At 39.3% G+C, this 26,164-nt stretch overlaps 1 long non-coding RNA gene across 1 annotated transcript; it reads right to left on the bottom strand.

Annotated features, from left to right (window-relative positions):
* Nucleotides 1–23,091: 23,091 nt before the first annotated feature.
* Nucleotides 23,092–25,656, bottom strand: LOC119700078. The gene is made up of 2 exons (XR_005256652.1): nt 25,509–25,656; nt 23,092–25,024 (listed from the first exon to the last, which is right to left on the bottom strand). It is a non-coding gene; the product is annotated as an uncharacterized LOC119700078 (long non-coding RNA).
* Nucleotides 25,657–26,164: the final 508 nt, after the last annotated feature.

The raw sequence follows: 26,164 nt of genomic DNA, 5'->3' as shown, positions 1-26,164 counted from the left end.
AAAGAAAGAATGTCTCCAAGTTCAAGGTTTGGTTCTGTAATTCCACCTACCAAAACAGATGAGTCTTTCTTGCAGATCCTCATATGATTGTTTCTCAGGCATGCATTGACTACTTCCCACAAGTTAGAAGTGCTGAGTAAATTCTCCATTGAAACTAATTGAGTAAATTCTCCATTGAAACTAATTTTTCTTAAAGGAATGAAAAAATGGACAATTTCTCCATAGGGAATTCGAAACAGAGGTTTTCATTGTAAGAAAAACTCTTAGTCTCAAGTATAATCGTGGGAGGAAACAAGAAAATTTGTCAAACTTACTTACCTGAAGCTGCCCATTGTGACAACTGTTTTTCCTCAGTCTTGGAATATGTGGAAAGTAAAGCAATAACATGAAATATTGCTCAGCTTCTAGAGTTTGAAGGTGTCACATGTGTATGCTTGAGTGAGACCTTAAGAACACAAAGAACAGCAGGGAATCTCCTCCTAGGCTTTTTATTTCTCCCATACCTCCTGCTGCTAACACCATCAAGTTCATTCCAGAGTAAATTATTGTGGAAAAGGCATTCTTTTGCCTGTTTTTAGCAGCATCCCAGAAGCTCAGGCTGTCTTGGCAACAAAAATAATCTGGCTATAGGTGAGATGGCTCAAGAATAAAGTGGTTAGATGTCTAGGAGCTATGCTGTGAGTTTGGAGGAGGCTGCAATACCAAAGAGGAAGAAAATGAGAGTTGAAATCCTTGTTTAAAAATGATGTGTGATTTTTAAACTTTCTTTCAAATATGTTTGAGTTGAGTCTCATATTTCCCAACAGATATGGGGATCTTATGGCATATTTATATATAGACTTGCAGTTCTGGTTTTGTGTTACCACCAGAGATGAGGTTGCTGCAAACAGTGTTGGCAGAGAAGCGGGATGTAAAACGGAGAAGGCTCCTTTTCAGAAATTTAACCAAACTGAAGTAAAGCTGAGCAATTCTAATGAAGAGGACTTGTGAGAAGACTTGTAGAAATTTTATATTTCTTGGAATGCTGCTAACAGGAAGGCTCTTAGATCATTCTAGAGCTTTCTCTGGCTTCTTCTGTCTTCTGTGCAAGTCATCACTACTAAAGCTTTATTAAAGGAGTTATTTGAAATTAGTTCTGATGTAAGGAAGAGACAAAGCTCAGACCCTTTTAAAAATGTTTAATGTTTGACAAGCCATGTTGAGTGTTTAACTTATTTGTGGGTTATGACTTTAAATTTATTTTTGTACGTGGCATACAAAGTTTGTGAATTCATCACCAGTGAAGATGTACATCATTGCACATTTAAGTCCAGTGGCTGGTGGTGCTGCTTTGTTTTAGAGATCCTGATGCTTACTCCACAGTAAAAAAAAACAACAACTGTGTTTTGTCAGCACTGGATATGTAAAGGTATCTTTGTTGGATTGTGGAAACTCAACTTTTATATGGCTTAGTTGATCTCTGTCTTTGGTTTGTAATGCCATGAAAGCCAGCATGCCTAGTGGGGGGCACACATACATTTGTCTGTAGCTATTCTTTTTTCAGGGGTTTATATTCAGGTACACAGTGCTGTTGTCTCAGTCACACCTTTGCTCCTTTTGGGCTTACTGTGCAAATCATTGTAAGAATGAGGCTTACAGCTGATGTGAAGTGTATTCTTCCAGGTTAATTGTTAAAAAGAATTCAGCATGAGCAACACAAAATCCAGCATAATTCTGAATGAGAGTACCTACATGAGGATTTAGTGGTTTAAGTATTTTATTAGATTAATTTGGATTTCTGAGTGTACTTAGGTAATTGAGCTTTCTGACACATGCTATGAAATAATTTTCTGCCAATTTCAGTACCGTGCAGCTTTGTAATTTGAAGATGTTTATACTTTTTATTTCTCCTGCCTCTTAACCACAAATACCCAAGTAAATTTTAAAACTTCTTGTTACTTCTCAACTCACTCCCATGTGATACCTCTTAGCCACTGTATTTTAGGTGGCCAAAGACATTAATAAGCTCCAACAATTTTGGTCACCTCAAAACTTGTCTTGATGCTGCAAGTTTCTCTGAAGTTGTGTTACTTTATCAGAATGCCCTAAGTTTGCCACTGCAACAACTCAGCTGGGGTGTAAATGCTTTGACTGCACCAAAATGTTGTTTTTATGAAGTTTCTCTCTCTTCAGATGTTGTTAGCTAATGGGTAGCACCTAGAACTGTTGTTAAACAGATATGCTCGCCAATCTGTGGCGGTTGTTGTTGGTGTTGACAAAGGCTGATGAGACATTAAAAAGGAGGTCTTTTTTTGTGCTTTTTGTGCTCCTGGATGCCATTTCCCAAGGCAATGATTGGTAGGTTTTTAGAGGTTCAGCCAATTGTTTGACTGTGATTCAAGGACTTCAGCAGTGTGTTTTGGAAACACATTTCTATAGTAGGTATGTGCTGAAAACAATCTCTTTCCCAGTGCTGGTGCAGGGATAGGAAACAAGCCGCAGTGATTCAACATGATCTATTTACATGTAAGTTCTTTGCTGCTTCATATACAGGACTGTTCACAGAGGCAGCTTTTGGCTTCTTTTTTAAAAATCCCAGTTTTTTGTTTCCCAAAGAATAGGGCTGTTTTGTTTATTAGTGCTCTGTACGAGCTTAGGATGGAACCAACGTACACACTCTATTTCCTGACAGCCAGGGCAAGTTGTCCCCAAAGAGGCAAACAGCTGAGTTAAAGACTGTAGCTGACATGGGAGAGTCTCTGATGTGACAGCACTGTGGCTGTTAATGACAGGTTTGCTGCTATTCTTGCTGCCCTGGAGGATTTTTTGCTGAAGGTAGGAATAGAGTGCAGGCAGTGAGAATTAGAGGGCTGCTGGTTCAGATTGCTGGCTCTGCTTGTAATACTGCTTGGCATAGCTTGTAAGGAGATCTTTTGTATAACCTGAAGTTTGTCTCTGTCAGCTCAGCTGCAACTCCCTTGTCTCTGGCTGCAGTTCTTTGTTTGGTATATGAAGAGCAGAGATTGGAATTACTGGGGGGGGAGGGAGGGAGGGAGGGATGTGGGGTTTGGGACAGGTGGAGAGAACTTCACTGTGCTGGCAACAAAGAATTATTATCCAGGTTTAATAATCTGAAACATTAGAGAAATGGTGACTGCAGCAGGTTCCAGAGAAAGGAAAAAAGGGTTGGCTTGAGACATTTTTGAGCCACCAGACATATATTCAAAGTGCCTTTAAAACATTGGCTCCAATGCTTATTTTCTCCTGACTTTAAAATGTGGCTGTGGATGGAGGTGCTGGTTTGATTCACAGAAGCAAAGGTTTATCTGTACGCAGTAGTTTTTTTTTAGTGAGCTATAATATTCAAAAACTAATCCTTGAGGGACTGCCAGTGGAGAATTTGTTCAAAAGCCTTGGAGCAAAAGCTTTACATGAATTGCAAAAAGAAGGAAGCCTTTTGATGTTTAAAGGAGTTTGTCAACATGCTCTCAATGTGTCAGGATGTGTGTCTCTTCCCCTCACGCTGCCTCTTGTTGAATGTCCTATTGCTTGATTTTGTGAAATAAAGCTGGGCTGTGCCTAGGACTGGGAATAAAGTTGGTTCTTCTGGGATAACAGGCATTTGTTTTTGTAAAAAGGTATATTCACGTAAGAACAAAGAAGAAAACCTAAAAAAAAAATAAAATAAAAAAGTCCCACGATAGCAGCTTTTGTGAATGAAAAGTGGTTAAAGGAATAACCAAGAACAAACTCTTTTTGTTGAGCCTGGTGAGAGGTGCCAAAAGGAAGCTGGAGATGAAGGGAGGAATATGAATAAAACTTACTTTATGTTACATTTCTGTCAAGTTAAACCACCTATGACACTGAATGCAACTTGTCATTTTGAATGTTGTAACAGACCAAACAGCAAAGCTACACTTGGGAGAGACAATATTCTAAATGGCATTTGCAAGGGCAGTCCCTTAAGCTCACAAGTTTTCCACACATGCACACAGCTATCCAAGCATGTCACTGTGGGCTGCTTGTTCATGAGCAGCCAGGAAGTTGCTTTTCATGTTCTTTTATTCCTTGTTCTGCTCCTGGTGCCACCTGAGAAAGCCTCTAGTCCTGCAGTGGCCTCTTCTCTGGGCAGCCTTTGGCCAAGGCATGGTACATGTGCTTCCATTAAACTGAGCCAGACCCTCTGATCTCACACCCAGGACCAAGATCCTGCTGCTTTTGGTGGAGGCAGTCCCTACTCATATTAGTCCTTGGGCTCCTCTGAGTTGTGGCATCCAAGCTTGCCATACACTGGCTTTATCCCCTAATTGTTCTTTTTCCCTATAACACTGCAGGTTATTCCATAACCTGAAGGAGACTGCATAGACACTCGCCTCACCTACATGTTCTGCTTTGCACACAAATCCTATTTTGTTGGTGCAGACCACTCCCTTAGCCCTCTTTCTCATCACCTGCAGCTTCTCAAAATGGACATAAGCCATATATTCAGGGGTGTTATGGACTGAAAAATTACTGTTACCAGAAGATGAATATCTATTTATAAAAGAATTAAAGACAGTTGGATGCCCAAAACATTTGAATTTCAATTGGAAATATTCAGTCTTGTTAACTGAACGTAATATTTTGCCAGATTTCTTTTAAGTGACATAATGATAAAAGAACTCAACCTGTTTTCAAATGGCTGCATATTAATAGCTTTGAGCAGGTGCTCTGGAAATCAAGGGAATCTGTGAAATTTCAGAATGCCCCCCCCATTGAAAGCTTATTTCTAAAAAGTGCACATGTCTTTAGTCTGGTGTAGCAAATGTGTGAGACTATGATCTGTTTGTACTTCTGCTGTATTTGAGATTGGTATTTTTGTAAAGATTCATCTTGCATTTGTCTCAAGTGGAAATTCCACAAAAGCTTAGTCAAGGGGCCTCTATATACCATTTTAGGGTCTCCAAAGTGCAAAAACAGTTAGCATACAGCTTCCAGGAAGAAAAACACTAAACAACAAGAAAAAGCCCTAAACTCTCTGAAATGTCTTTTGTCACCTGACCTGCAATTGCTCCAAAAAGCTGGCACAGAAAACTACAAAACTGCATTTCATCTGCAGTTACAGACTGATAGATATTCTTTGTGGCTGACAGTAGGCAGTGAGGCGTAATTATTTTTTTTTTCCTATGGCTGTTTAGCACAGTAAGTAAATTTAGGTCAGACTCTCAGTCATTTGATCATATGCCTGGAGATGTAATACAGTTTGTCCAATAGCCAGGGGAAACAGTCATTGAACCAAGTAACTGTTTCATTTCTTTAAGTGACTAATTTGACGGACAAGGCCCAGTTCACAGGAAAACAATAGATGCTACAATGGGATGTTCTTAGGCTGACCTTCCTGCCCAGCTGGATAGCAGTGGGGTCTGTCAGCATGGAGATGTTTGCCAACTTGAGGGAAGGGTTTCAGCATCATATCTGTGATAGTTACATCATGCAGTGCACTGCATCATGTGTCTGCTACAAATAATTTGCCTCTCTTTGTTTCTGCCACAAGGTATCTGAAGTGGGGTACAAAGGAAGAACATTTAGTTAAAAGAAAAGCAAAGTTTGCTTTACCTTTAAGTTTCAGGAGAGCCGGGGCTTGTGTATTTTTCACCTTTCTTGATGCTGAAGATGGAATTCAGCACTTTATTGCACAGCTAAAACAGCAGGTGGATTTAAAATGAAGGGACAGCTGTAGGGATGAGCTGCTGTATAAGCAGATTATAAAATATTCAGTTTGTAGAGGTGGAACTTATCTACCCTCAGTAAGGAACTCTCTGCTGGTTGTTGTTTGACAAGTTCAGCCATCATCTCTTGAAGATAAATGTTGGTATTGCCATTATAGCTCTGATTAATTCCACATTGGCCTCTTTATCATCATGGTGTTGTCTCTTTGGAAAGGTTTAGTTTATAATGGAAATATATTTTGCTGGTCTACTTTAATCATTATAAACCTCCTATACTTGTAGTTTAGTGCTGTCAACTGAGCATTTCTAATTATTCAGTACATCATTGTGGATTCATCATGGTCTCCTCCAGTGACACAATTCCTTTCCATTTGGTGATGACCCAGGAGAGAGAATCTGCATTAATATGTAAAGCAAAAAGCATCACAATTATTGCTAAATTGGATACTTTTATATTCAGATTTAACTGAAAGAAGACTTTCCACTGCAATTTTTAATTTAAATAAGGCTGCACAGCTAGCTTTGCAAACTGTGGTAAACATTTGTTCAGGCAGAATGAGCATTCTTGCTGTTGTAGTACCACACCTTTTATACCAGGCTCTCATTGATGTGTCACCTTGAAGGAAGGTCTTTACTGTACCTTGATCTGGGATGAAAGTTTGTGGCAATTACCTTTTATTCTCCTCTTTTCTTAGAGCATAGTATGTGCAGGGTTTTGTCAAGTACATACCAGCAAATAAGCATATCTAAAATTATTAGTCCCAAGGACTGGAAAAAAATTTAATGTATACAATTCAGCTTCTAAAAGTCTTTGTCTTCAAGCTCAAAATTTATTTCACTGTTAATCATATTCCTTTCTTCCACTGTGCTTTAAAAAAATATTTTATGCTGCTTTTTTTTTCTTTGTAATTCATGAAGGTGTCATGATCCTATGTGTTAATTTGCCCATGGTTCCAAGTTGTGTGTTAGACTGCCTGTTTTATCTTCCTGCCTTTTTGGTCAAATCCAAAAAAGTTGAGCAAATAGGATGTTGTGTACAAGTGATTGCTGGATGAGTGTGATATGTATGTGTTATGCACCTCTGAAAATAAGGGACCTTGTTTATTTAGGCACCAGAATGGGTTTCTTTCTAAATAAATAAATAAATAAATAAATATTTAGAAATTAAGTGTCCAGTTCTGTTTCTGATACACTTTGTGAATAGTTTTACACACAGGCTTTCTCTGGAGAGTCTTCTCCCTCAGCTTTCCTATTATTAACATCCAAATCACTGCTCTTGGAAGTGGGAATGGAGCCAATTTTATGATCTCTCACCAGGGTCCTCTTAGTTTTCTCCCAGCTAAAGAGAACAAATGGGCCTTTTAGTGTGCCCTAAAGGTGAAAAAACTAGTTTGTAGGGGGGAACTAGTTTGTAGGGGGTGGGGGGAAAGTCCCTTAACTGAGGTGGGGAGGGGGTGACATCAGAGAGGGCACATCTGCCTCTTAGTGGCATTCCTGCCCCAGTGCTCAGCTCCTCACAGTTTGGTACAAAGAAGTTGTTGTTTGGTTTGGTTTTTGTAGATGCATGCTTTTCCCAAATATTTTTTAGACAAATTTCTGAAATGCTTTACTAATTTAATTGGCAAAAATAACTGTCTTAAATGTCATAGCCAGAAGAGGTTGAAAAAAAGGACCAAAAATGTATTTGAAAAGAAATGGGATGCTGATGCTACCTCACTTTGTAGGTGGTTTTTGAATTGGGCATATAGTTCACCTGCAGGGGGAAAATTGTAGCTGAGAGCTGCAGGATGTAGCCTCTGCCAGTCCAATGGCAGAGCAAAACACTGATTAGGTTGTACCTATTACCATATTTCTGGTTTGGGGCAGAAATCCATTGGCTAGTTCTTTTTTATCTTGTAGATGCAAGTTTAAAATTCAATACTATATCACAGTTTTTTCCCATTTTGTAATTTATTAGGTTTCTGTGTACAAAGTTGCAAGGGTTAAAGAGAAAAGGAAATAAATGTGGAAAAATTTATTGCATGGATGTTACTGGAAAAAAAAAGGGAATTGTTCTGATTTTTGAGTGTGAAAGCAAAGCAATATTCCTATATCCATAAAGGAGGTGAAAGAGAGAGAGAAAGGCAGTTAAGTAGCTTAACAATAAAGACCATATCTAAAGCGAATGTGTTTACTCTTAACAGCTGAGATTGATTAGGCAAGAGTAAATTACTTTGTTGCTTTACAAGCAAACAATGATAAGAACACGCATCTGTTTCAGAATGGCATGATTATAGTTGTGGTGTGAGACACATTTCCCCTGAGCTCCAGGAGTTATCAGATCAGGCCTCGAGGAGGCTGCTGAGAGCACAAGAACAGGACTGGACAGGCTTGTCTTAGGCAAACAGATGTCAACTGGCTTTTGTAAAACAAGGCTCCTCCATTTTGTGTCTGGCCAATGGTACCACAAGGGTTCTGCCAAACTTCTGGGGTGAATAGTTTTGAGGTGAGGCGTGATTTGGGCTTTGTTTTCTTTTTGAAAGCAATTTCCTTCTATGCTCGCTTCCTAATAATGTCAGAAGTGGTATGTTTACAAGTTCTGGGGTTTGAGAACTCTTTTATTTCCTTTAAGTGTGAGTAGCCGAGATGTTACACCCATTCCACATAAACAAAAGGTATTTGCATCATATTATGTTAACATAAAGTTTTCGATGTCTCTTGAGAGCAAAGACAAAAGGCCTTGGTTGCATCAACCATTTTTATATTGAAGTACATCTACATTGAGATATCCTTTTCCTTCCACATAGGCTCTGCATTTTCTCCAGAAAATTCTTTAGAAATTGCAAGTTCTCAAGTACTGGGGTTTCCATTTGCAGAAAGAAAGGATTTCCATAGAGGAGAACCCATTTCTACCAGCAGCAATCATGTGTTTTCAGGCACTGCCTACCTGTGATAGATGAACCACCTACTGTGAAATCCCAAGGGAGGCAGGCAGGCTGTTGCTGTGGGGTATTTAAGGACAGGGTTCACTGTGCTCATTTGTTCATGACTGACTATCTGGTTTGTTTAGTGATAAGACTAAGACTCTCTGTGGACTAGAAACTGTCTCTACTAGTGAATAAACAAAAGAAACCCATTTCTGGCAGTCAAGACAGAGCCATAATGTTCCAGATGGCTCACAGGATTTGAAATAACTCTAATATTAAATAGATATAGTGTTTCAAAAACTACAAGTGCCTTGTAGGGCTTTTTTATTCCCTCATCTCTTCTTTTTATTTTTAGTTTTTAATTTTAATTTCAAGATTAATTGTCAGAGACCATTGCTAGGGAAAAAAATGGTAAAAATATGTGGCATTTGACACCCACAGTTTAGGAGGCTGCAGAATAAACCCGACTTTGTGGTAGTTTTATCACAGGAAGAAATGACACAATTGTGATGTTTGTACATGATATAGGCTTGTCTTTGTGTATGCTTCTCTTACAGTCCCATACCTTTTCCTGTGTGGTGTTCTAAATGATTTTTCAGAAGCAGCTTAGTAGAAATGCAGCATCTTAAGACAAAAAACTGCATTTTGCCAGATAGGCTCTTCCTAAGTATGAACTGCAAATCTGAATTTTCCCTTTAACAGTTATTCAGCAAGAAAGCAAACAATGAGGAACATGATGCAGATAAGTGGGCAAGTTACAATAATAGTAGTAAAATCTCAAGCAGTGCTGGAAGAAATGTACTTGAAAAGAAATTTATAGATCCCAAATTGAGAGTGAGTAAGCAAATGGGAGAGTGCAGGAGGGCCAAAAGGTTAATTTGATTGATTCTTTATTTTTCCTTCAGATTCCTGGGACTGGCTTAGGTTGATGGAGAAGGTGGATTATTTAAAGAGATCTGTTGGGAAAAGGTGTTAGAACTATGGTCAGTCTCTCCTTGCCTTGCAACAGAGCTTGGAAAACACTGGTTAGAATCTAGAAGTAGATTCTATCAAAAATTAACTTACTGAAATTGAGTGAACATGAGTCTAAATTCTGGACAAAATAATTAGGCAAGACTCCCTTAGCTTATATTTTGGCCTGTACTGTGCTGGTTATGTAAATTTCCTTAGACCTCCATATGATGATGGGATGGGGATACCAGGGCACAGTGAGCTGTAGCTGATTGCATGAATTCCATGATTTATTGACATGAAAAGTAGGAATGACTACAGCTTAGTGAACAGCAGTTTAAAAACTCCCTGTGGGACCAACATCAGCTGGAACTGACCTCGGGTGCAGTTACAGTATCTCAAGGACACTGATATTTATGTGAGCTTTTCAGCTTTATTAAGAGAATGATTTTTTTTTTTCTGTGTGTGTGTGTGTTCTTATTAGCTGCTGAATTGCAACTTGCTGTTTTCATTTTCCAGAGGCTCCTAAATCCACAAAAAGATCACTTGTGGTTTGCAATTAAAGGTTTTCTCAAGTGTGCTGTGCACAAGAGCTATAGCAAATAATGTAGTTTTGGGAAGATTTATACTTGGCAGGTAAATTCTATGGGGATGGTCCTTCTTTGCTCTTTTTCCAGAATCCTGTGCCTTTGAAAAGCTTTGGAGTATTTCTGTATGTGTATATGGTGTGACTATGTAGGTCAAACATTGCACATGACCCTTCCTAGTTCAACCCCACTAAGCTGAGAATGTACCTTAGACTTCACAGTCCTTAGCATTTAGAGGGATTGATTTAAATTTTTTATAATGAAACTTCAAGATTTTTTTTTCCCCACAGAAGGTGAAATAATCTTAATTTGTGTCTAAAATATGTATAGCACAGGCAACGATTTTACAGGTTTACTTACACTGCCTAATACATTCTCTTCAACCCCGACTCCAAGAACAAAGTGAAAAATGAACTTGTTCCACCCCCACTCTCCCAAACAGTTTTTTTTTCTTCTGAAAGCATGGGAACTCCAAGAAATGGATACCCTATTTATCCAATGACCGGTTCAAAAGGAATATAATCCTTAATTTTAGGCTTTAGCTGTTTTATAGAAACCATGATTTTTACATCAGATTCTGTGTCTATTTAATCCTTAGACTATGAGGTTAAACAAGCATTTAGACACCTGTGGTGATGGGGAGGAGGGAAGTTTCCTGGCTAGGCAATGGGTGTAGTTTATTTAGTGGCGGATAAAATAATTTGTAAATGTCAAATACTGGATTCTCCAGGTCTAAGTACAAGAAAATAATTACCAATAATTTTGTAAGTAAAAACGGAATAGAGAAAATACTTGGCCAAGGTTTAGAACAGTAATGGGAAGACAACTGTGTCTATATTAGCAGTTGGATTTTAAATAAGAGTGGTTTTAAAGTGAAGCCCTTGGTTGTTCCAATTTACTGCATATATATTCAGTTCTCAAAAGGATCTAGAAACAACTAGATTCCTCTAGGAGCGATCTGACCTGGAAGTTCAGGTCCAAATATGCTCCAGTGTTAGAGTTTGTTAGGCTCTATCCTTCAGTTTAGGGTTTGCCACCACGAGGTTATCCTGGAAGACTAAATATAGAAGGGTCAAGATGAGGATCTGAAATGCTGATGGCTCTCAGAGCATCCTGAAGAAACCTCCCTCATTCATCTGTATCTATTTGGAATTGAAATCCTTTTCCTTCTGTAAAAGGATTCCATCTTTCTCTTTCTGTCTTCCCTTGCTGAATTCCTATTTCTCTTTATTTCCATTTTGTATAATGCCTTCTCTACTTTGTTCACCACCTTCTGCCAAGTCCATAGCTGCTTGTTTTACCTCATGAAATTCAGAAACCTGCAGCATTGGGGCCCCCAAAGATCTGACAGTCTTTGAACTGTGCAAGAATTGAGATTTTAGTGCCATCAAATATATCTGCTGTTGATCTGGAAGTCATTAATCTCATGATGGTTGAAAGAGGACACTGGCAAGCAATGACGAATTCAACCAGCTAAAAAATTAAGGTAGACCCCTCAAAGGGCTCAAGAACAACATCTGACAGAGGCACCATGTAGAAGAGTCCAGAGAGTGGCTATTCTGGAGTTTTCTCCAGGATCCCAGTTCCACACAGAAGGCTTCTGCAAGGACAGGCCATGAAATACCTCCTTCCATGTTTCCAGCCAGTCCTGGAGTCAGTGAGCCTTTGTGCCAGTGCCCTGGATCCCAGACCCACAAAGTGAGCTGCTTTATGTTGCTCTAGGAACAGTGGGAAGTCAGTGCCTGACCTTTCTGGTAGGCTTACAGCTTTGGGCTCAGAGCCATGAAGATCTGTGCACTGCTGGTCTGATACCTTTCAAACACCTCCTTCAGAGCCATCAGCTGGGGAAAAATTCCTGCATGGAACAGCTATCTCAGAGATTCCTTCTCCAGTCCTTACTCTGAGTGAGTACCTAGCTCAGCCCCAGTGTTGGGGAGCTGTGTTTCATGCATGCTGAAAAGCACAGCTCTCTCAGATTCCTGTGCTGAGAGCTTCCAATGCAACCCCTTTCTCACACTCACTGCTTGCTCACAGGGCAGTAACTTTGTGGAGCTCGTCTCTGACCCACAAACACAAGATTAAGTACCACTTTTCTGACATACAAAGCAGTTATTGGCTGAGGTGCTGGCGGATTGCAGTAACCCTTCCCTCCTCTGCATGTTTCAACATCAGGAGTTGCTGTGTCACCCATCCTGTGTCAGCCCCTGAAGGGGAGCCACAAGGATGTGACCATCTGTAATTGTGACAGTCCTTCTGCAGAAATGCTGTGCAGGACAGAGTCATCTCCCTTGTTTCAGGAGGCTGGGAGCTGTGTTGGTTCCTAGTTTCAGCCAAGAGCTCACAGACAGGATAAACTGGGGTGGAAAAGAGAGAAAGGGCTCTTGGCTGTTGTGTGCTGTCAGGCCATTACTCCAAACGAGGTTTTGGGTTCATGTGGCAAGACCACAGCACTACCAGTTTGGGATGCAGATGTGTGCATGAGAAGGAATGCCAGAGTGGGCAGCCCACATCATTCTTTGGATCTCCCTAGTCTGCAGGGATTGAGCAGGTTTCCAGCAAAGAGGCTGCTGCTGTGCTGAGGTCACTTATCAGTTATTCTTGGGAAATATTTTCTACCTCCTTCCTCTATGGCACAGGCTACACAAAGTCCGTGTATGAGTGTTTATGTGTGGAGGAGCTGGTGTTAAACAGCACAGAAGTTCATATCTCAATAAAAGGGGTGAAGAGAAGGGATTTTTGCTTGGAGGGTATTATCCTTCCCACCCAAGATGGCTGCTGCATGATTCCCTGTTACTGACTTTCCCTCTGCTGTGCTGAGATTGCTGCTTTAACAGCTCTTGTCAAGCTTTCCTTCACCTCTCCTTTCCTGTAGCTTGATGATAAAAGGGTATTTGGCTTTATGACTGCAGTGGGTTGACTTCAGCCAGCAGCTGAGCATCCATATAGCAGCTCACTTGGTTCTTCCCTCAGTAGGATGAGGGAGAGATTAGGAAGACCAAAAGAAAAAAAAAAATCATGGAATAAGCTGAAGACAGTCTCATAAGTTAACTCCATCCCAGACAGGCCCAGTACAAGAGCCCAGTGTCACAGGGGGTCTGTAGCACATCCTGTGGTACCCATGGGCGCCCAAATGCTGCAAATGATCCTCTCCTTTTCTTGCGTCTCACTGCATTCATAAATGAAGTTAATGTGGTGCTGAAGTACTTGTAAGAAGTGAGAAGACAGGGTGCTTGGAGAGACCCTTAGTTTAGGTTGAGAAGGTCTTCAGAAAGTTTTGAGCAGTTTTGTGAAGATGCTTTGGCTTTAGGCCAGGCTGTGATCCAACACGACCCTCCTAAACCGAGTACAAAGGAGATATGAGGTGTTCCATAGAGCTACTGAACAGCTCACTTTAGGCTGAGAAATTATGAGAAATAACTTAAAAGCCAAGATTCTGGGATCTGTTATGACTTGTGAAAATGACTTCAGTTTTAATTGAAAATCTCCATCCTGGATCATGACTGTTCTGTTAATGAAGCAGCTGCACAGATGTTGGGATCCCATTTATGTGGACAGACTTTACTGAGGGGTGGAGGCCTCTCAATTTCCATTCTCGGGTTTGGTGTGGCAAGTGTTGCTGTAGTGTGTTACATCCATCATGAATTCCCTGATTCAGTACTGACCATCAGCTGTGCTTCTCGAGCTTGTGATCATGTCAATGTTTTTAAGGTAACAGGATTTGAGCAGAGTCACTATTTGCATGGAAAAGGCCCTTGGAAAAACCAGAAGTGCTGAAGGGAGGTGGTCTGAATTGCTAGACAGTGGTTTCTCCTTGCCACTCAGTACTGCATCTGTGGTGGAGTTGGGTGGAGATTTCCAAGCTCGTATCTTTTAAATGTCAGACTTTTTTAAACTAGATGTGGTAATGTAATACCATGGTGACATTTACCACCAGCAAGGAGTGTCAGTCTGGATATCCTAGCCTTCTCCAGCAGGCAAGAGGTGAACTTTGAAAGCTTGCCTCTTCAGGAGGTGCCAGTGACAACACACATGCTGACACTCCCCCTGCAGCACTGATGTGTGCTGGGATAACATGAGCAAGCAGTAGCTTTTGTAGCTGTTGTTTGTTCTGTAGTTACATAAGCAAATTTAAACCCCAAATCCAGAGCTGACAAAATGTTTAAAGTTAGAAATAATGCCAGTAAATCCAACTGTCTTTCCATGTGGCACTGTAGCTTCTTAGACAGCTCTGTGGGAGTGTGTCTGTCTCGCCCTGCTGGGTTTGGAGGTGTGTGTGGGATGGAGGGAGGATGTTTGCAGCTGAAAGGAAAAAAACGGGTAGGGCTGGCTGTGTTGTCAGCCTTCAGAAATAAAACTGTGGGAATGGCAGAGGGTCCAGAACTGTGCAGAGAAATCTAGGTAGAACTAGTAACTCTCCAAAACTTGTAGGAATGAAGTACATCTCCATGGGTTGAAACTGAGCTATCTGGAGAGATGCTTAAGAGAAACTTAACCTGATTTAAAGACGACTGACTTCCAAGAAAACCAAATTAATTTGAGCCATATGCAAGTACTCAGAATTCCTGGATATAATAAGATAGCAAGACTGTTCCATATTTCTCCTCTAAATATCAAGGATCAGTTATTAACAAATGACTCCTGTCTCAGTGATTTTTTGCATACACTCGCTGAACCTTGAAATGCAGAATTTTGCACACCTAATGTGCTTTTTCTTCAACATTTTGCTCCAGGAAGCACAGCAGAAGTGGACAAGCTCCATACCAAATAATACAACCTGTAACCTACATACCAAAGCTTCACATGGCACTTTGGCCAGTATGTAAACATCCATAGGAATTGATGACTCTTAATATACTCAGTTATTGATTGATATTGATGGGTACGAAAGCAAATTGGTATCAGATTCATAGGTAGTGATACTTATCAGTTGGTATTAATATCTACTGATGACTGCCATAACAGTAACTATCTCTACCAAAAAGTATCATATTGATAGGTATCAATTCTTATCTAAATCACTGTATCAGTATTAGTAGGTATAAAAAATTATAAATATTACCTACTCTTGCTTTTGAAAGGTATCAGTATCAATAGGTGTAGATGCTTACTGATATCAAAATCATTAGGTATAGGTGACTATTGAAATGAGCAGTTCTTGAAATGGATAGATTTTCATGCCTAGCAATGTCCATTGATGCCTGTTGGTTTCAAAATCACTACAGAAATTGATAGGTGTTAATTCTTATCTTTTGATACCTATTGATATCAGTAAGTATTGATGCCTTCTTTTGATACCTATTGATATCAGTAAATATCAATGCCTAATGATGTAAAAATCAACATTGAAATTGATAGCTATGGGTGCCTACTAATATTGAGATTACTTTTGACAGACATTGATATTAAAGGTGTTGATTCCTTTAAATAGGCACCTTAGTCTTTGAATGCCTATTGGTATCAAAATTCATATTGAAAGAGGTTTTGATGCATTCTAATATTGAAATTTGGTTTCAAAATTAGGAGATAGTAATAACTTTACCTATCAGTGCATCAAGACAGATATTGAAATTGGCATTAAAAAAATAAAAGTATTGGTGCCTATGGATATAAAAAGGTAATGATATGTACAAATATCAATGCCTGTCAATATCACAGTTTTGAAATTAATAGGCATCAATGGGTAGCAATGCCAATGGATATTGTCATCAAAAAGTAGCAATGCCTATTGGTATCAAAATAGGTATCAAAATGTATAGTATTAATACCTTTACTATGCCTAGGCCCATGAGCCTGGGTTCAGTTTAGACAGACAAGATGGCAGTGGCTCAGTATGTCAGAATTCCTGTTTAATTACACTGATTCTTTATATCCCTTCAGTTTAGGGAAGAGAAATGTTGAATGGTCAGACTCGTTGGGAGATTTAATGCAGTTAGATGTAGTGATGAATGAATTACAAGTTGGAGAACTCCTTGATGCTTTAGTGATGGTGCACTCCTGAAATGGAAAGCAGAATCTGTTTCTCATTCTTCTTGAAATAATCTAGACCCATATACAGATATGAAGTTCACTTAGTGCTCAGCATGTGTATTTATTTCTGTATTTGAAAATATCTGTGTGCTACTACTACAGACAACTTCTTCTTCAAAGAAAAAAAAGTCTGAGAAATGCAACATTTTTTTCCAACTTTACTTTCTCTAGCTCTGTCCCATTTAAATTTCCCTAAAGTGGTTTAATACTAAATTGACATTTTGGCTTTTTTTCCCCTCTTCCTAAATGATTACTCCACAGTTAGCAGGCTTTGTAATATTCCTGAAAAGCTACTAGGTTATTAAGTCAAGGAGAGCTTTTAGAGATAGAACCCTCATGGAAAACATGCTGTTTCTCTATTCTTTTCTTCCCTAGTACTCTTTCATGGTTTTCTTAAATGGTTTCTCCCTCAAGTATTTCTGCTGATAATGACAAGGTGCATATGTGTTAATGTGCTAGTTCTGAGAGGGGATGCCCTGTGACAGGAATCTTTTTATCCATCTTCCCTGTCTTTTGTTGGTTTGTGTTGTCAAACTGTCTTGGAGAGCACAAACTGAGTTCCTCTTAGATTAAACTAAAACAAAAGGCAGGTTACAGGACCCTATATTTATAGTGCTTTAACTGCTAATGGTCATCCAGTACAGGGCAGAGCCAGCATAAAACGTTTCTCCTTCCTTCAAGTAACACCTGGAAGTATGAGGTTTTAATTTACAGCTACACCTGTTTCATACTTGTTCTGAGTGTGCTGCACAACTTGCTAATGAAACTATAGCCTCATTTGTCCTGTATTCCCATCCACCTAAAAGAAAAATATTAAACGTGTGGTGTGAGTCCTAAAAATAGGCCTAAATATCTGCATTTTGGTGCTGTTTTCAACAGAATAACACTTTCCACTCAAAAATGCAGGTCATCAGTAGAGTAGTTTGGTATTTTAGTCTTTAAAGCATCTGTTTAATCCTGGTGTTTTCAGATATATGGGACAGTACGAAATTCTGTTGATGGTTACCAGAGTGAAATAGAATTCAATTCTTTCACAGATATTGGTGCATTAAAAGAGCAGTAGATCTTATTTTCACCATTAAAATAACCTCAAGGGACTCTTATCTGTATAGAAGGAAAACATTTGTGAAGTGCAGGAGGACTATCTCTTAATGCTGATGACTTTAATGGAACTGTACTTGCAGACCTGAATGTCACTCACTGGCATCATAGAACTCCAGAGAGTTTTTCCACAGAAAATCCTTCCTGCTTATATGGGCTGTTTGTTTATACATAGTGTTTTTTTTTTTCTTCTAAACACAAAGAATATGGATAGCATGACACTGCCACAGCTCAAACCATGGCATGGATGCTGTCAAAGAATGTACCATTATGGTTTTCCTCTGAATGTTTGTTACTAACCAAAAAACCCAAAATTGATTCTTGCTGCTTTCTGTCCATTTCTGCAGGCTTTTACAAGGAGGTAGTCCCAAAGTATAAATAGACATCAGTATTTACAGATAAATTAGCAAACTTGATTTACTTTGTGAATTCTCTTTCATTCTCACCGAGTGTACAACAACTGAGAAAATGCCCTCTGAGAAATGCCAGCTTTGGGATGCAGAGGATAAATTCGCTTCAGCGTTACTTCTGTGAAGAGTTCCACAAGTCTAATGTGATTTATGGCAGAAGTAGTGGTCAAACCAAAACCCTAACCATTCTGCCAGGTAAACAGCTAATGGCTCAGCTGGCAGGTGAAGGAACTGAAAGGCTTTGATGAGTAATACCATGAGAAGAAATCTGGAGGTCTTTTGCCAGCTGCATTTGGGATGGTGAAAACGAGCACACTGAGAAGTGAGGACAAGCTATTGCTTGGTGTGCCTCCTGTTTCAGAAAGCAGCTCTGTGTGGAATAGGCATAATTCTGTACTCAAAGGACTTTAATCTTAGCCTTTTAGACTCTTTAGAGAATCAGGTTGGTGCACACATGAATGTATTTAGAATGTAAGAGACTTTTAAAAGCTAAATCTGCAAACTGCTCGTGGTTGCTAAAATGGAGATTTACAAGTGATATGTTGCACACAGAGTTAAGGATCAGTTTGCTTCAGTAACCATGTGCTCCCTGAAAAAAAATGACCTGGAAATTGGAGTGTCCTGAGGCAGAGACGTAGAAAACAGCCTATTTTGGGGAAGGTTAGTGTTGGTTGATTTGGAACAGCAATTGGCCTACGGCAAATTGCATGAAAAAGTGACTGATAGGGAACTAGTGAGTGCTCTGGACATGTACCAAAGATGCCAAAGAGAGAGAGGGTTCTCGAGCCTGTTCCATCCAAGCAAGCCCAAACTGCCTAGATTGTGATGCTTTTGAGTGGCCAACAGAGTCCAAGTGCCAGGGCAGTTGCTGGGAGGAACAACTGCCAGGAATGGAAACAAAATAAAAGATATCCAACAGGAACAGGAGAAGAGGAAATAAGTATTAAAATAAATAAAAAGGCCCAAGACAGGTTCTCCTCAATTCATAGAAGAATTTTGAAGGGGAAACTTTGTATTGACTGCAGCAGAGTAACCTTTAAGGGAATGAAAAGGCTGTTCTGGCAGACAGAGCTAGCCTGTGATTTCTGGGGAAAAGATACTTGGAAAAGTGCTGTCTACTTTGACCATGTGGATTATAAATATTTTGGTGAAATTCTGTTATGCTTTAATTATCTATTCCTAGGAAGGGATGGCTCATCAGATTTTAGGTTTAAAGAAAAACTTTATAGCCATCTCCTGCCTTGAAGTAAGAAAACAAATTGCAGATTGCTTTCTAAGATGGTTGGAGCTGGGTATATCTTACAAGCAATTTTCTCCTGAAAATGTTATTGCTATGGTCAGCATCAATAGAATTCTTTAGTTTACTGCCTTTGCTGTTTATCAGAGGACTTTCTGTTCATTCAACAAAAGTGTACTGTAATTATGGAAGACATTTGGACCTTGAAGTAAAACCAATATAAGGGTCTGGAAGATACGGAGTGAAAGAGTTCTTTTAGTTGTGTAGGATTTGTTAGATTTATTTGGCCTTTAACTCAAAATACAAATGCTGGTATCAATGACTGGAGAAGGGCTTTGACCTTGTGTCACGAGGCACATTTAAGGTTTCACAGATTACTCCAAAAAGATTCTAAAAATTATGTCTCAAAATTGGTGTAAAAAAAGAAAAAAAGATGGGTAGAGGAGTTTTATGTCTGCTTTCTTTCAGAACTGCTACTGTAATACTAGAACAGAAGAATTAGTCATTCCTAAGTCTGGCACTTAAAACATCAAAGAATAAGTTTGCTTCTCCCTATCAAATGTGACAGTCAGCAGTTCTTCCATAGATAAAAAAAAGGAAAAAAAATACCAGGAAATGAGGACATTCCAAACTCTGGATCATACATTCTGCACACCCACTAAGGGACACATTGTGGTTTATCATTTACCACCAAATAGCTGTGGAATTGCCCTTGTGTATGTTTCCTTCTGATTTGGGTATGTTTTGGGTTGGTTTGTTGAGGTTTTTTTTTTTTCTGTTTATGAAGATAGAAGACATGGCCTGTGCTCCTCAATTGTCCTGTGCTCTTGTAGTACAGGAAAAAAAGAATACCAACAATGTTTTTCTTAAAATCTAAACAGAGCTCCACAAGTATCAGAAATTATTTTTGGAAGCTGATTTTGAATCACCATGAAAAATCAGTATCTTTTAAAATTAACAAAAGTGTGTGTAAATTTAAAATAAATGACTGGGGTGATGTTTCATTCATTGCTTCTGTTGTCTGTGTGACATCAAAGATGCATGTACACAATAGGCACAACATGGTTCAAGGACTGAACATGTGTTCACTCCTGCACATGTTCTTGGAGTTATTTCACTAATTTCAATGCAATAGAAATCTCTCTTGATTTCTGCTGTACTAGTGAGATTCCTGCTTTCATCCTTTTATGATAGTCTTTGCCACTAAAAGAAAATTGTCTATGAATGTAAAAGCAGCAAATTGCTGGTGACACAGCCATTGGTTGCCCTGGGAGTACTTGCTGCATCCTTCAGTTTAATTTGCTTAATATATGTAATTAATTAGGCGACTGCAAAATGATAGAAATGTATTTGTGGATTCAGCCTCTGTAAATTAGTGGTAAACAATTTGATACTGCAGGACGTTAGGGCTTTCTCTGTGGGACTAATGATGTCTAATGCCTCAGCAATCATTTGTGGAGCTCATCATGTTTACCTATTAAAATGAAGTCATTAAATTTTGCTGTAGAAACCTTAGAATGCTTTTGGTACTACCTGCTGTGAATTTGGCTGTGAATTTCTGATCATGAATAGCACCTGAATCCAGGTGGCAGGACCCTGTCCACTAAAATATTTTGCACAGAGGCAAAAAGAGGTCTCCTGAAGGGTGGAGATCATTTAAAATGCTTGGACTAAATAGCTGGAATGTGTCTAATTGTCTGCAGAGAGCTTTAGTGCAGCAGGTGCTGTGCCCGCATTTTGCAGCTGGGCAGCTACACTTGCAGCTCCTGAGCCTGCCTGCACAAATGATAAATCTTTCATACATGAAAAGCCATAGAAAAAAAAAAAAAAGGATGCTCAACTGAAAGAATTTTCAAAATTAAGCTCAAAACCGAGCCTTCCTTATTTCCTGTAGAGAACTCTTGTTGTTTTTCTTCACTCAGACTATTTAGGGGAAAGAGATAATTTAGCTGGGGTCCAGGCACATGGTTATGAATGTCATCTGTACCCAACAGATAAGTGACGTAACCTTAATGCAAACAAAAAAAAAAAAAAATTGCAACTTCACTTGTTTGCAAAAGTGTTTTTTTTTTTTTTTTCCTTGAGGAAATTCTTGTAGGTTTTTTTGCACTGTCAAGAAGCAAAAATAAGAAACTTTAGGAACTTAATCATAGAATCAGTAGGGTTGGAAAAGACCTATAGGTTGATCAAGTCCAATCAGGATGGCAATTAGATGGGACTCTGATGGGATGAGCCTTTTTGAGCTTAGAGTCTTGAGTGTCTCTGTCCCTTGTTTTAACTTGCTCCACCTGCCAAATCTATTAGAAAATGGATTATTTGTTTATTTTTGTGAGCTGTGGCCTAAATATACAGGAGATTTTCCTGTATATGAAATGAAATTATTTCTCAGTAGGAACTGTAAGATGAACGTAGTGGAATTATTAATAGAGATTAGAGTAAAAAAAAGATATTTTAGCTGGTATCCTGTGTATGCAGTATGTGAACAAAAGTGTTATTTTTCACAGGGTTGAAAGTGTCTATTTTTCTGCTGTGAAGTGTGAACAGGGTTAGGATCAGCAAACACCTTGTTAGGTAGGATTTCATTTGGTGCTTATGTTGGAAATGAGATGCAGCTTTTAAATCCTTTGTCAACTAATTCCTCACTGGATTTTGAGGCCGAGATGGTGGTTTTCAATCAGGGCACAAAGTGTTGTGTGTGATACATCAGTTTATTAAGAAGTATCATACAGTTTGAATGGATTCTCGATAGAGAATTCTCTATAATTATAAAACACAGGCCTGGGGAAAAGACAAATTCCACAAATGTTAGTGGCATAAACACCCATTCACAAAGAAAAGAGACTTCCAACTGATGCTTTTGGTTTCAATGGTTGCTTACATACTCTAAATGCGTGGAAATAATTTTTAAAGTAAGAAAAGTATCAGTGTCTTCTTTCCTTAGCTGGGCTTGGAGACCTGCAGGCTTTGAGATACTTGTGAAAACAAAGCATTTGTGTATGGAGTAGCAAAGGATTTTGTGTGGATGTTTTAGCTTGATTTTCTGGACTGATATTTTTTCCATGGGAAAAAAATACAGAATTCAGGATATTAGAGTCTATTTGGCAACTTTAAGGGGAGTTAAGATGTTTGACCACGTGATGTTAATTGCATTCTGAAGGACAACCAGCTTACTTGGTCAATGAGGCTCCCTCATTTTCAGTATTTTCAGTACTTAATCATTTGCTTCACCTGAACTTGTAGGGCTCACACAAGCAGAGATCTTGGGCTCTCTTTACTTTGTCCAAGGTGGGGGACCTTTTTTGCTATCCCTGACTTCCTTCACTGAAGTCAAACTCCTGCCAACAAGTGATCTAGGATCTCTAAACCTTCTGTGAGGCACTACTGAGTGTACCATACTCACAACATTTTATTAAGGAAGGTGTTAAGGATGCTTAATTTCTTTAAAAAGAGAGATACCCCAAAGAACCCACAGGAGCAGCTCTTGCAGAAGATAAACATGTAGAGAAACGTAAAGATAAATTGAGGCTCTAGGCTCCACTGTCAACATGCTGGGAGAGCAAAAATCCCTTTGCTGTCTCTGAGGCCTGTCCAGCCTGTCAGTCAATATGTGCTTTATCACACATGATATCGACCCAAAGCACCACAGCAGAGTGCCAGTACACTTTGTACTCTGGCATGGCACTGGGGCTGGCACTCTTTCAGGCTTTCCTGAACTTATCTTCTGTAAACTCTCGTGCTGTGACCTGAGGCTCTACCTTAAGTAGCCCTTTCTCAGAAGAGATCTGAGGCACTGTGGGCTCACCTTTAGCAGAGATGCTGCTGTGAATGAACACTCGAGGAGCTGAGTAGGCTAGAACTGGGGTTTTGGCAGCTACATAAAGATTTGTGAGCCCGCTATGGGATGTCCCTTTAGGGACACCAGATTACAGGCAGTTGGCACATTTACTTTGTCCCAGTTCTTCCTCTTCCATGGGAAGGAAGTAACCTGCCTCAGATTGTCAGAGAGACAAATGTGGGATGGTTTAAAAGCATGTCCTGAATGAAAGACAGAGAGAATATTTTCTGACTTGTGCAATTTGAGAAGCAAACATGGGTGTTTAGTTTACCCTGTGCCAAAATCTGCCCACATAAGCTGATCAGACTTTTTTCTTTTTTTTTTTAATGTTGTTCTGGAAGGTCAGAGACTTTTTTTTTTTTTTTTTTTTTTTTTTTTTTGCTTAGTAAAGCAAAGTTCACAGAAACCAGAGAAATGATCTGATTTCCAATTTTTCTTCCTGGTGTACTTAGTTAAAAATAACTGTGGCAGTCTCACCTTTGAGCAAAGATGCTGTAACTTCTAAATAAGCAATAAACCCCTTTGTCTATAAAAAAAAAAACAAAAAACCAAACCTCAAAATTACTAGCACAAATGGTATAACATGACTCGAGGGCTGTTTACATCGTGAGCCCTGAAAATTTACCATGCAACTGTTTGGGGTTCTGCCTCTGGACATCCTCATGCTCAAAAACTGTGCCTCCTCCTGCTCTCTGCTCACTGCTCTCGTGGAGTCTGGAGCACAAATTTGGGATTAGACACATTCAATGTGCAAATGCAGTGTTAAGGGTAGCTTCCCCCTCGTGTTGTGTATGTTTCAAACAGCACTGAAGGATTAGTCTGCTGTAACATGTCAGGGCTGAATCATGAATTTGAGTCTCTTTGCTTTGCCAGGGGCAGTTTTTATTTGGATCTCTTTACAATTATGTCTCAGTATCCTATTTGCAAAAGAGATAATAATTCTCTCCCTGATATGTTGGGGGATTTTTTGCTGGGTGTGTATTTCTGATAAGCTCTTAGCAAAGTGGAAGTGTAACAGTGAGAACTGTGGTGGTTTTGGTATGTGTTAATTACATGGTCAGCTCAGGCCAGTTTCTGCAAGGTTACGGGGTTTGCAGGGTTATTTCTGCCCATGGATATATAGCATAAACTGCTCTCTTTATCCCAATATCTCCCTACCTCTTTGGGGATGGTGTGAGAGATGGAGGAGGGTTAGATAAGGGCTCAGCTTTCCCCTATTCTGTAAACATCATTTTCTGCTGAATATTCCAAACCTCTTGTTCTGAGTCCTGTTGGATACTGTCGAACCTCTGAGCATAACCAGTAGTGAAATCTAAGTCCATGAGGTAGCTTTTATAACACTGATGTTGATTAAAACATCCCAAAGCAGTTTTTGTGCTTATTTACACAGTAGAAAAGCTCAGCAATCAGTATTGCCACAAGAAAAAGATATTTAGTTTAGTTTTCTCAATAATTTTTTCCTACTTGTTAAATACTGAATAACTTAATTTCTAAATCATATAACTGGTAAAGTAAAATAGCTGAAATAAACAACACTTGTCTATTTGACTGGATTTCCTTTCTCTAGTAGGAATCAATTATTGCACCCTTTTATTTTGTCTACTACTGAGCTAAATTACTAATAGTTGAAGTAGGTTTTAGCACAACTGCATCTGAAATAAGTGGACCTCTGACTATTCAAGGAGAAAATTTGCCATTTGTTCAAATCATGATTGCCACACCCCATAAGAGGGATTTCAAGCATGGAAACTGAGGAGAGGGGCTTATTTATAACATATTGAGGACAAACAGAATACCTTCTATGCACTGTAACTTATGGCTACTTGTGCTAGGTTTGCTTTTTGTCATGGAGGCTGTAGGATTTCTTGGCCCTTGTGGCAGACCTCAGTTTCATGGCCTGCAAACAGCTTTAAATTCAATGAGCTGTGAGTCATTGCATTTGGAAGAAGTTGTCCCAGGAGACACCGCAAATAGAAGCGGCTCTGTGGTGATTCCATCACGTACCAAAGGGAACCCAAAAGGACCATGTGGGAAGTTACTTCCAGGATTTCTGCTCTTTGTAGACATGTTATCACAAGCTGCTCATAGCAATTGGAACACCTGATCTTTCTTTTTTGAGTTAATATTTATCTGATTCCTAAAGATCCAGAGTTGCAAATTTTTTTTTTCAAAGTAATTTTGGCACTAAGTTGTTACTGAAAAAAAAAATTGATATTTTTCTGTACTTCCGTGATGAATTGGTACCACCGCTCCACTTCTAGCAGCCAGTTATCAGGTTGCACTCTGCAATCAGAAAATCCGTAATCAGATTCTTTTGAACTCTTCCACAAGTCTTGTCACAGCACCTTTCTTTTCACTCACTACGTGATTTCTGCCTGCACAAACACAATTTAATGTTGAAGTTCATTTAGATTAGCTGTTGTAATGTTGCCTGATGAGCTGCCAGATAGGCACGTGTAGATACTTCAGCTGAGATTTGATCTGTTGCTGCTAAATTCTCACTTGCCTGAGGTTTTCATAATCCTCAGGGCATTACCTTGGCTGCTAATTACTTCTCTCATCATGTACAAAATTGTGTTATTTCCCTTAAAGGTGATGCATCATCTTCATCCAGCTTAACTTGCAGACCTGCAAGTCTGCTTCCAGTGTTCCATTGAGCTTCTTGTTCTACTGGTTTCCAGTCAGCTTCCGCTTTTCAATTACGACAATTTGGAAGCATGTGATTTCAGTACCCATACTTTAAATTTTTGAAAGGAGTTAATTTTACCTGTTGGGCATACCTGTCCCTGCTTCCTTTTCAGATGAATGCACGGTGTCAGCAGTTGCATATCCATGCAATGATTGTGTCTGACTTGCAGAAACATTTTAAGATATTGATGTGCAAAATGTCACGGAGGTATACTTTGTACTGTGTTCTGTGCTGTGGACCAGGCCAAAGGGGAGGACATGGTTTAATCATTAGAAACCTTGGACTGAGAGGCATTACTTCAGGTTTCTATTCTTGGTTTTAATGCTGACTTAACATGTGACTTGTGTGAGTGATATAACCTTTGCAGGCTCCTGTCTACCCACAGATAAAATTAGTTTTATAATCTCTACTTCTCAAGTTTTGTCATTAGAACGAGTACACAGGTCTGTCTGTGCAAGCCCACTAAATAAAAATTTCAGCTCTGGGGATCCATTTTCATCCCTTTCCATCCTCATCCTTCACTGGCACAGCTTCCCCTTCCTGGGGTACTGGCCCATACACCCAGTTAGAGATCTCTCATGACTTCATCTCAATAAACCAAAGAAACTATAAACCAGAAGAATGAGGGTTGTGAGCATGGAAGAAATCACATCTTTGGTGTATGGCCTATGAATAAACAAATCACTCTCACAAGCCATCCTGATAAACCTCAGCTTCAGAGTCAAAGGCAATAA

The sequence above is a fragment of the Motacilla alba genome, chromosome 4 (genome assembly GCF_015832195.1).
Source record: "Motacilla alba alba isolate MOTALB_02 chromosome 4, Motacilla_alba_V1.0_pri, whole genome shotgun sequence".
Lineage (NCBI taxonomy): Eukaryota > Metazoa > Chordata > Aves > Passeriformes > Motacillidae > Motacilla > Motacilla alba.
Note: the sequence above shows the minus strand (reverse complement) of the source record. Positions and strands in the feature narration are given on the sequence as shown.